The 15,809-nt window shown below is 40.1% G+C and overlaps 1 protein-coding gene across 2 annotated transcripts in view; it reads right to left on the bottom strand.

Annotated features, from left to right (window-relative positions):
• Positions 1 to 15,809, bottom strand: part of LOC131050211 (GPCR-type G protein COLD1) — a 309,921-nt gene that overhangs the window by 167,955 nt on the left and 126,157 nt on the right. The window lies entirely within an intron of this gene.

The following is a 15,809-nucleotide window of genomic DNA, read 5'->3' as shown; positions in this document are numbered from 1 at the left end:
GCTTGGATCTTAGTTAGATCTCTTGCATTATCAGTTTGAGTCTCTTTTGGCCTTATTAAGGCAGTTGTAAAATTGTAAATCAGAAGTCCACTTTGCCATTTTTTGCAAGTGGCTCATTGTATACGCACTACTTATAAAGTGCCAAAATCATCACATTTGCGGGGGTTCTTTGATTGAGTGAATTTGGGAGGGTGTCTTGTGTGATTGTGCCTCTCTTTGTGCTCTTTCCATTTTTGTTGCAATGAGTCCTAATAAATTTCCACCTTTAACTCCACATAATTATGCATCATGGAAAATTAAAGTATGGAGTAAATTAATGGAAAAGGGTCTCACACACTACATAGATGGAACAATAACAGCACCATCTGATCCTAAGGCTGATCCAATTGCTCAATTAGAATGGCTCACAAAGAATTGCATGGCTCTTGGAACTTTGCGCAAGTATGTATCAGATGACCTCATTTTTCACATTGAGAAGTGTAAAACAATCAAAGAGGCTTGGGATATGTTTCAGAAATTGTATGGACAAGTTGATGAAATCAGAGGCTATCAGATTGACAATGAGCTCACCAACTTGGATCCCAAGAGTTCTGATACAATCCAAGATTATGTCACCAAAGCAAATGAGCTAAGAGCAAAGCTTAAGGATTGTGGAATTGACAAAAAGGATGCTCAGTTGATCTTCAACTTGTTGGACAAGCTTGCACCAGAATATGCAACATTTGTGTCTAGCTTCCAAACTCATCGTTTGACAGTGGGGAGTTCCTATGTTATGCCTTCATTTGATGCTTTCACAGAAATGTTGATATTGGAACAATCTAAGTTGTTGAACATGGGGTTTCTCAAGTCTTCAAAGTCCAAGGCTTTGGCGGCTAATCAAGGGAATCAAGGAAGTCAAGGCAAAGATTCCAACAAGAAGAAGAAGCACTCTAAGTCTAAGCCACACCAGGAAAAAGGACAATCATCCTCTCCATCACAAGGCGATTTTTCATCCTCTTCCAAGAAGGGGACACCACCTAAGAAGGATAAACCAACTTGTGCATATTGCAAGAAGTATGGTCATGATGAACATCGATGCCACGCAAAGCAAGTTGATGAGTTAACCAATCTTCTTAAGAAAAACAACATCAACTTGCCATCCGCCTACACAAAGAAGGATTCAACTCCTTCCTCTTCCTCACAGTCTAAGGGAAAAGGGCAAGCATTTGTGGCTACAACAGGTTCTTCACAGCAATGGATACTTGACTCGGGTGCCTCATATCACATGGGTTCTACACAGGAGCAGTTTTCTTCGTTGGAGCCCTCTAAGGTACCTCACATTTACATAGGTGATGACACACAAGTAGAGGTTGAAGGGAAAGGTTCAGTTGACATGGATGATGGAACATTTGAGAATGTTCTCTATGTTCCTAACTTGAATACCAACTTTCTCTCCATCTACCAAATCACTCACTATGGGAATGGGAAAAAGGTTGAGTTTACACCAGATTCAGTTGTGGTAAAGGAACTTGATGATGATGCCTTGGTAGCAGTGGGATAAGTCAATGACAACTCAAGGCTTTATTCATTCTCCCACTTTGTGCCAAGTTCACCTTCTAGGGCCTTGCTTACTCATTCAAATTCAGAAAGTAAGCTATGGCATGAGCGGTTTGGTCACCTCAACTACCGCTATCTTCAGCAGCTAAGCACTAAAGACATGGTCACAGGTCTACCTCGAATCAATTTTTCAGAGGGTGTATGTTCAGGTTGTTCCATGGGCAAGCATCCCGAAGAGAAGTTTGATAAGGGGAAACCTTGGAGAGATTTGGAAGTTCTTCAACTTGTTCACAGCGATGTAGCAGGTCCATTTCCAGCACCTTCATTTAGTAAGGCCCGCTATGTTCTTACCTTCATTGATGACTACTCCCGCTTCACTTGGATCTACTTTCTCATTCATAAGAGTGAAGTATTTGACAGATTTCAAGACTTCAAGACTCGTGTGGAGAAGCAATCAGGGAAAGTGGTCAAGATTCTTCGCACAGATAATGGAAGGGAATATGTGAACAAAAGACTTGAGGATTTTTGTACATTTGAGGGGATTGATCTTCAGCATTCTGTAGCATACACTCCACAACAGAATGGGGTTGCAGAACGCAAGAATAGCACTCTCAAAGAAATGGCTAGCTGTATGATACATGCACGTTCTCTTGATCCCGCCTTTTGGGCAGAGGCTATCAGTTGTGCCACACACATCCAGAATCGGGTTCCTCACAAAGCTTTGCAAGGTATTACTCCTTTTGAAGCTTGGGCTGGTAGGAAACCGATTGTGAGACATTTCAGAAACGCAAGGCACTGGAACCTCAAAGTCGGCCTTGCATATTTGTTGGATATCCTAAGGGTGTTAAGGCATACGGATTGATGGATCCAGAGACACATGAGGTATTCATTGAGAGGAGTGTTCACTTTGAGGAAAGCTCTCCTAGCTTAGCCTCTCTACCTCCTCCACCTTCCTCCATTGTGGATAGTGATTCAGATGATGAGACTCCCTCAACTCTGACTCGCAGGGTTACACCTCCGGAGGGTCCACTTGCAGTTGAGGAGCCTCGTTCTCCACCTCCATCTAGACCTCGATGGGCTCGACAGACACTTGAGTCCGCGGGTTCTCTTGTTGGGGATCCTTCAGATACACGGAGAACTCAATCACAACATCAGGATCTTCCACATGCATTCATTGCTACCGCTTCCGATCCACAAACATTTAGGGAAGCATCAGGGGTTCCTGAGTCGAACCAAGCTATGGAGGAAGAGTATAGTTCCTTGATGAGGAACAACACATGGGATCTAGTCCATCTCCCTAAGGGGAGAAAGATGGTTCGATGTAAGTGGATCTATCGGACCAAGTTTGCAGTGGATGGTAGTGTGGATAAGTATAAGGCTCGGCTTGTTGCGAAAGGTTTCTCCCAGGTTGCAGGTGTTGACTATACTGAGACCTTTGCACCCGTAGCCAAGATGAACTCCATTCGTTTGACACTTGCTATTGCTGCAGCTCATAGTTGGGCTGTACATCAGATGGATGTGAAGAGTGCTTTTCTTCATGGTGATCTTGATGAGGAGATTTATGTGGAGCAGCCACAAGGATTCATCTAGGATACTTCCTTGGTTTGCAGACTAAGGAAATCTCTCTATGGCCTTAAGCAAGCCCCCAGGGCTTGGTACGCCAAGATGGATTCCTTTCTTCTCTCCGCAGGGTTCACCAGGTGTCATTCCGATCCAAATGTCTACATTTTGCGACAAGATGACTCTCACTTGATACTTGTGCTCTATGTTGATGACTTGATCATTACAGGGAGTACTTCATCCATCATTCACAGGGTCAAATCTACTTTGCATGATAGATTTGCTATGACTGACTTGGGTCTTTTGCACTACTTTCTCGGGATAGAGATTTCACAGTCACCTTCCGGGATTACACTATCGCAGCCCAAGTATGCTCTTGATCTACTTGCACGCTTTCATATGGCTGATTGTAAGCCTGCCCCGACTCCCTTTCTTTCAGGAGTCAAGCTTGAGGCTCAGTGTTCTTCTCCACTAGTTGATGCCACTTTGTATCGTCAGCTTGTGGGTAGTCTCATCTACTTGACTCATACACGCCCTGATATTTCATTTGCACTTGGCATGGTTTCCCGCTTCATGCAGGAACCACATGAGCTTCATTGGAAAGCCGCCAAATGCATCCTTCATTACATCCAGGGTACTGTTGACGTGTATTTTGTACACTATCAAACACAGAATAAAATACCTAAAGGTACCGTATCCTCTCTTGAGTAAAGCCTCTGATTGTTGAAGATATCGCGAAAAAGGATCAATCAGGATGACTCCAAGGTTCTTGTATGTAGGGTCTCTACGTGTGGATAAGCTCTCTGTGGTATGATGTGATTTGCTGGAATCACAAGGGGACTTACATTTGATGCCTGAACGTCTGATCTGCTTTTAATATTGCTGGAACATAGGCTCTTACTGGCTTTGACTTGAAAAAATGGAAAAAGGATGAGGGCGAAGAGAGGATCTAATCCTAATACTAAGAATGTAGGAGCAATGATTGATCTTTGATGAAACTCTAACTAGGTCTTGTTTTGACATCGCAGGACCATCTCCACAAGGCTAGTGCGATCTTCGAAGGGAAGCTTTATGATGTTCAAATCATCACTGCAGGCATAGACACCATCAGGTTGATGCATATCAATGAAGAAGCGACAATTGAAGTTAGGCTTAAGCTGAATGATTCCAGTTAACTACACAAGGCAAGTCTGCAATCAACAAACTGCTAGTAGTATGGATATGCGAATTTCACCATCAATCAAGCACATTTCTTCCACTCATCTAATAACATGAAATCAAATATGAGAAGTATAAAGACCATGCAAATTGTCGAATCGACCCATAAATTTCACCATTTCTTCAATGAAGTTACAAGTCTTTTACAACAACATCTTGGCAACAATCTTTGCCTTCTCTCTCTACTCTAGTCTAATTGCTATTCTATCAACTATATTCTAACTCTTCCAACTATCTTCTAACTCTCTAACTATTGCTAATCAGCCTTTACAAATGAAATGCCAGGGCTTATATAGTGCCCACAATACAATTCGATGGCCTAGATCAATTCAAGATCAATGGCCAAGATTCAACAATGAAAACCCTAATTAGGGTTTGTTACAATCATTACATAATATTTAATGCTTGACCAATGAAATAATTGTATTGCTTGGACACATGTCCTCTCTGGAAAATTCCACCAATGAATAGCCGGGGTAGGTACATCGGAGTTTGTGCCACCTTCCATGAGTTAGGTATATTGAATCTGGACATGCTGAGGTGGACCACACTGACTGGAGAAGTGATGACTAGGATGCCACCTCATCTGACACTTGTAACTTGGTAGATATTCAACTTGATGTTGTTGAGAAGCTATCTTTAATTAACTCTTCTGAAATTATTTGCTTCTTCAACGAACCCTTGTTCTGACTTCTTGTGTCCTTGATGTGCAGGATGATTGATGTACCTCGCCTTGAAACGCTGGATTGGAGGAGGCCGCCCTTGTCCTTGCTTGATCGTCCATGAGGAGACCGTCCTTGATCTGGCTTGATTTTCCTTGAGAGTCTTCCGACTTGTAGATCTTTCGAGCTTGGGAGTCGCCATCTTGATACCTACACAACATTTCAAAATTAGTAATATATTTTGCAACGTGGAAATATAGACTAGAAAGAGGATTTAAGTTTTAAATTAGGAAACCTCATGATAAATCTTTGAATTATCATTTCCTAAATTTACCAAGCCACTTGAGATTGAAAATTGAAAATTCAAAATTGAGACTAGGAGAATCTCGCCATACCTCCACTTGGGAATTAACTCTAAGAAAAGATGCAAAATTAAGCAAGTTTGCTAGGCAAAATGTGGATCGAAGTCTTCAAAATGTGCCTCTTCTATCAACTTCACCACTTCTAGCCTTCAACGTCTTGAGGAAAATTCGCTCCACCTCTAGCCTTCAACTCGCACTCCTTTTTGGACCAGATTTCGCACTCCTTTATTGCTCCTTCAAAATCGCACTTGGACAAATGATTGAAAGATGGATTAACATGCTCAACACACCCCTCTTATATAGGCGCTCATCTTGATAATTGCCCCTAGGCCGACTTGGAAAATAGGCCCAAAAAACAAATAAAATTTAATAAAATAGGGGGCCGACCTTGCAAAATAATACCCCAAGCGCTCCCTTTTTTAATAATAATTAATTAAATGCCTTTGTAATTAAAAACTTTGATTTTTTAAAGGCTTTAAATTAATTATTGAATGTCCATGCGCTAATTTTAAATACCAATTTAATTAAATATTTCACATTTTTATCGAATTTGGCATTTTAATGTAATTCGAAAATATTGGCGCCTAAGCATGGGAGGAATAAGGGACACTAACCATATCGCTCTGGTCCCTGGGAGAGGGACAGGAGCGCTCCTTCATTTTGGCCTTGTTTTTCTTGTTTTTCACGTTCAGAGTCATGTCTTAGACGTCCAAAATAGCATTTTAATTGGGAATCTTGAGCTTAATTCGTCCCTTTTATGGAAGGAGTGCGCTTTAAAGTACTTTCGCCCTGGTCCCTTGGTGAGGGACAGGAGCGAACTTGCCTTTTTCCTTGGGTCTTTGTCTCTTTAATCACCAATTTATATCGCAAGGCAAGTAACAATGTTATCCATTCATTCCATGCATACTTTACTCGTCCTTCACAATGCAAATTTGATATTTGAGTGAATATCGCCCTGGTCCCTTGGTGAGGGACAGGAGCGAACCTTTGTTCCTTGTGCTCATCCTTGTTTATATCAACTTGCAACTATCTTCACGGTGTAAAATGATGTTCCTTACTCCCTTTTGAACACTTGAAATGCGAGTGGCAACTTAAACTTGGACACACTTGAACATTTCGCTCTGGTCCCTTGGTGAGGGACAGGAGCGAATTTGGGCATTTCCATCACCTTTGCGGTCTTTGATACTTTACTTTCTCTCCGAGGCGTTCCAAACATCATTGCCCCTTTGTGTCTTAGCTTGGAGTGATTTAAGCTTGGAGGGAATATTAAATAACCTTGAGTTCGCCCTGGTCCCTGGCTGAGGGAGAGGAGCGAACTTTCACTTGTAGGCTCAATCATGCTTTGCTAACTTTTAAAACCATCTTCAATGGATCCGCTATGCTTCCCTTCACTCATCCTTGACATGTAATTTGCTTCATCTTGGCGAGAGATTTGTCTAAGGAAGAAATCGCTCTAGTCCCTGGGAGAGGGACAGGAGCGCCTAGGACAATATGGGCTTCACTTGGCGTTTTTGCAATCTTCAAATTATCTTCAACGGACTCATTACGCCTCCTTTGCTTGCCTCAAACTTAACACTTACTTGATCTTCGCCCAAAACCTGTCTTATAGGGAAAATCGCTCTGGTCCCTGAGAGAGGGACGGGAGCTATCACTTAAATTCGCCCTGGTCCCTGGCAGAGGGACAGGAGCGATTTTGCTTCTAGGGTCAATTTTCCTCATGATTGCGCTTTCAAGTTATATTCAACTGATAAAATGTATCTCCTTTGATCTTCTCAATTCGCGAAATCGTTCAAATCTTTCAAGGACAAGGCAATTTTGGATTTCAAGCTCCGGTCCTTCAGTGAGGGACAGGAGCGATTTTTGCTCTCTAGGCCAAATCGTTACAATTTTCATCAAAAAAAGTCTTGGCTAAGGAAGATATCATCTTACTTCATGCTATGAATAAAAGTTAATGTCCAAAAAAAGGTCTAAAATTGTGCATATAAAGAAAATCGCTCTGGTCCTTCAGTGAGGGACAGGAGCGAATTTGACCTTCTAGGCAAAAACTTCATCATTTCATCGTTTTTGATCAAGTCTGGATGCTCTATCACGTTCATTTTGTCCTCCATCATGCCTTTGATGTCTCAATTTAACCAAACAAGGCCAGGAATGGCTCAAATAAGTATTTTCGCCCTGGTCCCTTGGTGAGGGACAAGAGCGCTTTGCCTTGGTCCCTTGGAGAAGGACAGGAGCGAGATTTGACTTTTGAACTCTCTATCAGGATAATTTTTATGGAATATAACATTTAAGTATAAGAAAGAAGAAACAATACTTTAAGTTATATTCCATATATACTTTCAGGGTGTTTGAGAGTGGTTTCAGACCTCCAGGAGTTATATTGCAAAATCTAGTTTTTTGAGGTTTTTCAGTTTCCAGACTTAGTCAAATTTCAGGATCAGGACATTCCAAACTTAGCCAAATTTCAGGATCAGGACTTTCAGACTTAGCCAAATTTTCAGGACATTCCAGACTTAGCTAAATTTCAGGATCAAGACAGACTTAGCCAAACTTGCTTATCCATGTGATCACCTGGGCGACACTCAAAATGCAAAGGCTAACTAACAAAACCCTAAAAGACCTAGAAAACAAACCCTAAAAAGCAAAAAACATGGGTCCCCATTTGCAATGGGGCGATGTGTGAAAACGTCACAACAGGTACACATCACTATGGGATTCACTATGCAGCAGGCACAGAACTTCGCTTGGTTGGTTACACAGACTCCGATTGGGCTGGCGATCTAGTTGATCGTAAGTCTACTTCTGGTTACAGTTTTCACCTTGGTTCGGGCCCCATTTGTTCAAGAAGCAACATGCTATTGCTCTCTCTTCGACTGAGCCTGAGTATCGAGGCGCTGTTAACGCAACGACTAAGACCATTTGGCTCCAGCAGATTCTCACCGAGTTTGGATTCACCACTCCACGACCGACAGTTCTACATTCCGACAATCAGAGTGCTATTGCAATCTCGAAGAACCCAGTCCAGCACCAGCGGACCAAACACATCGAGATTCATATGCACTATATCCGAGAGCTCATCCAGGAGCAGGTCATTAATTTGCAGTATTGTCCTACAGCAAAGCAGGTTGTTGACATATTCACCAAACCTTTCACCGAGAGTAAGTTCCAGCAGTTGCGAGCTCTCTTGGGGGTGCGGGATGTGTCATTAGGGTGGGTCAGCTGACTTCTCCTTCCTCTCTTATGGGGGGGACTTTTTCCTCTTTGAGGTTTTGTCCTTCTTCTTTGAGAGTCTTTTGTACATTCATCTCTCTTTTGGGGGGGAGTTTTTTCCCACTGGGTTTTCTCCCTTTCTCCGTTTGTGAGAGATTGCATTGCATAGTTTTGCTTGCATTTGCATATTGTACATGGGTACCTATCATGGCCTAGTAGACGGGACCCATCTTGCATTGTTGACTTGTGTCTTCATTCCCCTAAGTTGCACTTAAGGGGGGGTGTTGGTGTAAATAAATATTCATTTAGGATATTATTACACTTACTTAAGTTAACTTAGGATAATGCATCTCTTCGTAGTTTGGATTTGAGACACTTAAGGAAGTGTGCACATAGGGATAGAGCTTGTAGGAGAAATTCCACCTTTTGTGGTCTTATTTTGCTGTTACACTCCACATTCGGTGGGTCATCCACCTCTTGTGGAATATTATATTATTTCTCCTACCTACCCCTAGTATTTCTTACCTACCCTTGTTTCTCATTGAGCCACATGTCATATTTGTGTGCTCATACATCCATATGGCCTTGCCTATATAAGCAGGCCTCTATTCATTGTATTGGTTAATCCAATTGATCATTTTGCATATTGATGAGAATACAGTTTGTTCTTGTCATTCTATTGTCTCTTTTATGCTTTTCATTGTGCCCTTGATCTTGGCAAAATCCTACAATATCCATACCCGAATCGGTAAATTAGCTTAAGAAATATCATTAATTGGGACAACTTAATTAATTTAATTAATTAATTATTCTGCCTTCAAAAAAATGGGGACATTACAATATTATCAAAAATATGTAGTATGATCCTCTAGAAGGTGGTTGGGGCATTGCACAAACTGAACGACATTTTGTTGTATGCATACACCCTGTCCTCCACCACGAACATGGTCTACAACTTGTCCTCCTCCGCTATACTTCTCTAGTTGTACCCTAAGAATCCATTCATAAAGGAGTACATTTTGTGGCCTGCCACGTCTTCCAGGATACTATCAGTGAACAGGATCAGCAAGGGGTCCTTGATCATGACTGCATTGAGGCACCTAAAATCTACACAAATCCTTATTTGATTGGCTTCCTTCTTCAAGGATATCACTATTAGCGAAACCCACTCGCTCGTTTCCACTTTAAAAGTTATCCCTGCCTCCAGCATCTTGTCAATTTCATCGTTCACTTGGCTCATTTCGCACAAGCAACATGACTACAAGCAAGGGGAAATGAAGATGTGGAATATAGAACTAGAGCATACTGATTTGGATGCTTTCACTTCTTAGCTTGTTGCATTTGATGACTCGGATAGCAAGCAAACTTATAGTGCAAGTGCAAGTGTAAGTGGCATTGGCATTGGTTCATCTAATGTCAATGTCAATGATGATTAGGAGAATAAGGATGATGAATTAGAGAATCCATTTGATGATTAAACTTTAAATTGTTGAAAGTTGAAACAATGATACTTGAATATTTTGTCATTTTGATATTAAACCTGATGTAAATGATACTATTATGGTATGATCATGATGCTATGATTACAAGTTTATGCTGGTTTTGTTGTTTATATGATGCTATGTGACATACAAATCTTAATTCATGCTTATAGGCTATGGCTATATATATATATATATATATATATATATATATATATATATATATATATATATATATATATATATATATATATGTTTTTGTACTAACGAACCCAAACCGATGCCCGAACCCGAACCGGCAACTTAGACAAATTGTATAAGAGGGACTGGTGTCTCTTGTGGGTTGGTGCCTACAAAGATCATAACAGAGATTTATATATATAAGCAATATTTTTCCATGGTTTCTTCTCATAAGTGTTTCCATGTAAATCTTGGGTTCTCCTTGTGTTGTGTAATTGTTACATCTTATATTGTGCAATTGATGTTATTGTGATTGTCAATTAAAAAAGTAAAATATTGCATTATATTGATTCACCCCTCCCCCAGTATAATTGTGTGCTCATCAAGCGACCCCAAAGAGATTTGAACCCTTGTCCTCCTCCCACCTGAAAATCATCATTGTTCAATTTCTCATCGCCAATTGGAATCCCAGGAGATTTTCTACCAAACTTGGCAACTTTTCTTTTCACATAATATCACACTCATTTTAGTGGCGTCAATGCAGAAAGCACATTCCATTCCCTTATACCCTTAATGCTCAAGCCAAAAAAAGAGCCAACAGAATTTGCATGTGTGTGAATATATATATATATATATATATATATATATATAAAAGCAGTGGAAGTGGAAGGAGTTTGCAGAATACTGATGTTGAATGAGTGCAGCTATGGTCTGCTGCTTCTCCTCCATTTTGACTTTCTTTCTTAATGTGTTTGTTCAGCAGGGGCAGATTGGTTTTCTGTTGAAGTTTGTGGTATTATTTCTGGAAACATGATTAAATTTAACCCTGGGAAACCACAGGAGGATCAGGATGAAAAATAGTTTTGTGAATCACAGTACAGGCAAATGGGGCAGACAGGATCCCACTCACAACAGCTAATTCCACAAAAAGTTCCACTAGACCTGGAGTAACTTAAGCAGAAAGTCAGTCCAAATGCATTAAAAATAGTGTCCACTGCCTGGAAACACCCTGGAATCATTTTGGAATTGCCTCAAAACTCCTGGAATTCCACACATATGCCCAGAAACGATTCCAAAAAATTCTCATTGAAAAATATCATGCCCTGCTCAGATCCAGAGACAAATCAGTTCCAATTCCAATTTGGAAACATTTGATACCCAATATTGTCAGGGTTTCAGGTCAAGTCAATATTTTAGTTTTACTGATCACACTCCTATATATAGACTTAACCATTGTCATTTGTAAAATAACAAGAGATGATCTACTCTGCTCTATATTTACAATAGGCAAACTTCCTTTAGGGTATTCTAAAGGTTCTAGGGTAAGGAACCTTCACCAAAGAAAGTCAAATTTCAAGTAAAGGCCTGGAAGATTCAAGAAAATTAGATCTAAGAGCAACGTATACCAAGTCTTAGTAGTTCCCTACTATGGTCTCCTAGGAATTCTTCCATCCATACCGATGTCCACGAATGCTCAAGCCAAGGGGAAGGTTGATGTGCTCAAGCCAACGGGAAGGTTGGTGTGCGAACGAGTCAACCTCAAGTAATAATCTCTTTGTCCTACCTCCTTTATTCATGCAGATCTGTTTTCTCTGATATGCTCATTAAATTACATTACCCACAGTCTGGCATATTGTCCTTACTTTATTGCAATCCTTATTGTCATACTTATATTTGTTGGCTTAACCATATTTTTTATTCTCCTCTTTATTGTCCTTTAAGACTGTCCACTAAGAGAGGCCTCCAACCTTTTCTCTATTTGGAGGTTGATCTAATAGAGACTACATCTTTGCTTATTAAATAGCATTCAAAATTATAACCAGTTACACTAAAGAAGAACAAGGGTGAGAGTGTCCTGAGCTTTGAAAGTTCCCAAATGAGAAAAAAAAAAAGAAAGCAAAGAAACAAAGCAAGAGAGGGCAAACCATTATAGATCAAAATTTAAAACCCCTAAACCATGGCATGTAAGTTTCAGATATCCAAGTGAGGGAAACACCCTGCAATGAAGCAATGAAACATGGAGCTGAGGACGACTCAAATGTCTGACAAAGAATGAAAAACAACATTGTCATGTATCTGCAGCAAGATTCACACCAGAAGAACCAACAGCACTATCTGACATCAACCAATGGCAAATTGCTGCTGAGAAATCATAAGAGAAGGAAAAAATATGATAATTATGTAACATCAAGCTGAACGATTTTCATAATGATCCTCTACTATGATTTTACAAAGTGATCATATAAATTTATAATCCAAATCAGGTAGTTCTCCACTGTGGCTAGCTCCCTTCTATCAATATCAATGTCACATTAAAATGGTTCAACAATGCAGTAATTAATAACGCAGCCTGACAGGCCAGCATTCGCATGTTGTGATGGTTAAGTTGTGATGTTGTTCTTCTTGCCATGTGTTGATGTGCTTTTCATGCACATGCGAACACAGAATAAAATACCAAGGTATCTTATCCTCTCTTGAACAAAGTTTCCTCGAATGCTGAAGATTTCGCCTAAGGATCATTCGAGAAGACTCCAAGGTTCCTATATGTAGGGTCTCTACGTGTGGATAAGCTCTTGTGGTATGATGTGATTATGATGGAATCACAAGGAGACTTACATTTGACTACCTGAGTGTTTAATTTGCTGGAACTTGAATCCTATCTGCTAGCTCGAAGATAAAGAAATGGCAAAAGATACAGGGTTTGGAGAATTTAATCTAAGACCTAGAATGCAAGAAGATGGATGAACGACTAGGTGGAGTCCTACTAGGCTAGGTCTCACCATCAAACTGAACAATTCAACACCAACTCAGTGCGATCTTCTAGGGTAGTTCTGAAGATGTTCAAATCATTACTATCAAGCACTGAGCATCATTCAAGTTAATGCATGAACAATAGACGCGTAACGACTTGAGATTAAGCTCATTCTATGCCAGTTGACCGCACTTACAATCAGAAAGAGGCTAGTGTTTTGGACTAGGCGGATTCCACGCGAGTGCATTCAACAATTTTCTCTATTCACTCTAATTATCTACCATCTAAAATTGAAGATTCAACAAGAAACCATGCATATTGCAAGAAAGAACACATTTCACCTTAACTTCAATGAAAATGGAGGTCATTTACAATTTAGGCAACAATTTCTTGCCTTCTCCTAATCTACTCTAATTGCTATTCTATTTGCTATTAATCATTAGCTATTCTAACCTCTATGAACTAACTATTAACCTTTACAAATGAAGAGCCAAAGCTTTATATAAAGAGCTCCTTACATTTCAATGGCTCTGATTGATTTACAATCAATGGCTAGGATTACAAGACAGAAACCCTAATTAGGGTTTGTTATAACAAACTTCTTTAGCCAATGATAAAATTACATTTCATGAGAATGGACCAATAGATGTCAAGGGTAGGTGCCTCGAAGTTTGTGTTATCACTGGTGAGTCAGGTACATTGAATTTGGACATGCTGAGGCGAAGCTATCTGACTGGAGGAACAGTGACCGGGATGCCACCTTGTCTTGCGTTTGTGCTTGGTCAAGGAACATTGTATTTTTTTGATATTCAATGTGATGATGATGAGAAGCTAACTTTGATTAGCTCTTCTGAAACTATCTACTTCTTCAATGTACCTTTGCATTGATTTTGGTTGATCCTCCTTCGTCCTTGATGTACCTGATGAATAGCATACCTCCTTGACTCCAATGTGTTTGATGAGGCCTCCTCACAGTCAAGTCACTCCTCCTTCTCTGGTAGCATACTTCACCTTGAAGTGCTTGTAAGATCCTTCTTCTCTGTCCTCCTGTGATTTTTCCATGTGGTAAAATGAAGATCTTGAGGATAGCTTGAAACTCCTTGAACACTTGAAGTCTTCCAACACTTTAGAAGCACGTTGAGTCCTCCTCCACGCATTTGAGGTGTCTTTAATGATGATGGAACTTGAATAGGTCGCCCTTGTCTATTCTTCCTTCTAGCCCAGTCTTGTTGACTTGCAAAACAAACAAAAGATGATTAAGAATACGTGATATATATTCATTCTAACATGGCATTTCTTACCTTAAATCATCAATAAGAAGATATTTGAATCAATTTCCCTTGAAGCTAGGAGGAAAAGACACACTTTTAGAAGAAATTCGCTTATGTACCTTAGAGAGGGTCAGGAGCGAATTTGACATTTGTGTTCAAATTCATCAAGTTTACTCATTTCTACTAGCTCAAACCATGATTATAGGTCCTTAAGGCTTGGATGAGGTCATTCTTCCTTATGCAAGGTTCTTGAACCAAGGATTCCACCCAAACTGGAGGTGAGATGTAGATTTTGAAAGAATTCACTCTTGTACGTTTGGAAGGGTCAGGAGCGAATTTGATCCTCTAAGCTCAATTCATACTCCTTTTCACTTAGCCTTGTCTTAGACTTGACCTTTCAATCCCTCTCTGTAAAGTTCTTTAACTAAGACTATTTGCAAATAGATGAATATACCCAGATTTAAACAGAGACGTGTTATACAACACAGCTAGTGGATTATTGACATGCCAATGACTATCTTTTAACAGTATTATTATTCAACATGTGCAGTCTCAAATTAACATTCAGGCTTACTGTTAAACATAGCATTTTTCAAATGAGAGAAGAACTGACATTATTCAACAATCAAATGGTTTAATGTTACACCCGGAAACAGGTCAAGGTTTTCTTTCAAGATGCAACTGTCAGTTCGCAGAGATTGGTGATGCCAAACTTGTTGTTGTAGCCTCCCAAAGACTCCTCATATGTTCACCGGTTACAAAGTAAAAGTGACATCTACACTGCGTGTGTTACAACCCGAACTTTGTCCTGCGGAATGCTTGATGGATAAAACTGGAACGCTGCACCATTATTGTTTACTGCTCTCCCGAAAACACTGCACGACACTTGCGACTCGTACAGCAATAGAAATACCCACGCACTATATCCCGATATTGGGTTTCAGGGCCATAGAGGGGAAGGTTTGACGTGTCGACTTTCGCCTGCGTCTGGAGTTCGTTTTCTCGTCGCGTGCCAAAGGAATGTGCACAAGTCTGAAACACAGGCCACCACTGTTTATATTGAACAAGGCTTTATTTCCGAACTGTGACTCACGCCACCGTTGCATATGCCAAACACGGCTACACTTCCAAACTGCGTCCAATAGGTCAGCTAACAACTGACGAAAGGACGTTTGCTTCTGTTTGTATCCTGTTTCACAAATGATTCCAATCTGCCCCCCATTTGCCGAGTCTCTTCCTTATTAAATCTGTTCCCGAGATGGTGGTTCCTCAACTGAATCGAACCAATTCTCTTAACCATCGAATCAATTCTCTTAACCATCGAATCATATAAACTTTTATTAATTATCTTATATAATTAATAGTACAATAGACATTTACTAATTAATTAATTTATATTAGTGAATTGGAAACTAATATAAAAGAATTAATATATTAATATGATTTTGACTTAGAATTTGTTAGGGGATATTACACTCTCTCCTGAAGACATCATTGATTTGACCCCCAAAAAGGCCTAAAAGAAGGATTTCGCTTTGGACCTTGGCCAAGGACAGGACCTATAATGAAATTCGCTCTAA

Source organism: Cryptomeria japonica, chromosome 2 (genome assembly GCF_030272615.1).
Source record: "Cryptomeria japonica chromosome 2, Sugi_1.0, whole genome shotgun sequence".
Taxonomy (NCBI): Eukaryota; Viridiplantae; Streptophyta; class Pinopsida; order Cupressales; family Cupressaceae; genus Cryptomeria; species Cryptomeria japonica.
This window is presented reverse-complemented; position numbering and strand designations above follow the sequence as displayed.